This window comes from Drosophila pseudoobscura, chromosome 4, assembly GCF_009870125.1.
Source record: "Drosophila pseudoobscura strain MV-25-SWS-2005 chromosome 4, UCI_Dpse_MV25, whole genome shotgun sequence".
Taxonomy (NCBI): Eukaryota; Metazoa; Arthropoda; class Insecta; order Diptera; family Drosophilidae; genus Drosophila; species Drosophila pseudoobscura.
The window spans coordinates 2,719,026-2,720,065 of record NC_046681.1 but is presented as its reverse complement, the minus strand read 5'-3'; positions in this window follow the sequence as shown (position 1 = coordinate 2,720,065).

Here is a 1,040-nt window from a genome sequence, read left to right as displayed (position 1 = left end):
TTTGGCGTCACCACAGAACCCCTGTATCAAATATACTTGAAGGTTTAATTCTTATCGCCCATTGTCCATACGGACTCGGTAAATAACAGTAGACGGGCAAGTAACGGAGAGAATCCTGCACTCCACGTCATTTGCACAAATGCGTATCACCCACCTACGATTCTAGTCTTTCCTATTAGGCATGGCTGCTGATATGCAACAAACTCACGAGCCCCACCTTCCCAATAATCGTACGACTGGCAGTTCCCTGTCCTGCAGTCCAGTCCAGGCGAACCATCACATCACCGTTTCATTGTGTTCATGGGCCACTGGCGACTAGAGCTAGCTTTGCAATGGCAGTGGCAGTGGCAGTGGCAATGGCACTGCCGATGCCGATGCTCCTGCAGCCACTTTGGCGTGGCGTTCTCGATTGCATACATTTATGTAAATTCAAAGCCAACTTCATCACAGAAACATGGCCACCGCAGTTTATAGCGTACAGACACATGTGCACATAAACACATATTCGTATTTACATTCATGTGTATAGGCTCGCTATGGCTATGGCACTGTACTGTGCTGAAATATTGACGCCGAGCTGCGAATCGAGTACGTACTCGAAACCAAACCTAACCGTGAAGCTTGACGGTCCTGCACGGCCTAAATGGAGCGTTTAAGTATACTCAAATAGCAGTTTGATCGTTCACAAGTGTCCATAAATTTAATCGAGGTATTTGCAGTCATTTTTTGTAACGGCCAGTTGCTGTAACATAATCAATTAATTTTGCATGAAAAAAATGATTGAAATCTTTCTGACACTCCTGTTAAGAAGATCTTACTGGAGCGACAACACGTAACGAGCGGATCCTGGTACAAAACCAGCCCATCGACCCATGGGCGCGGTCACCGTTGAAATATCTTCGACAAGTTTTTCCGGACCCGTATCCGGAATCGCTTTGTTGTCATTGCTCTTAAGCAGGGTTTAATATAATCGTGTTTATGTACTTACTAAGTTTGTCTCAATATGTTTGAATGAGCATTCCAAAGACATTGTTCAGATA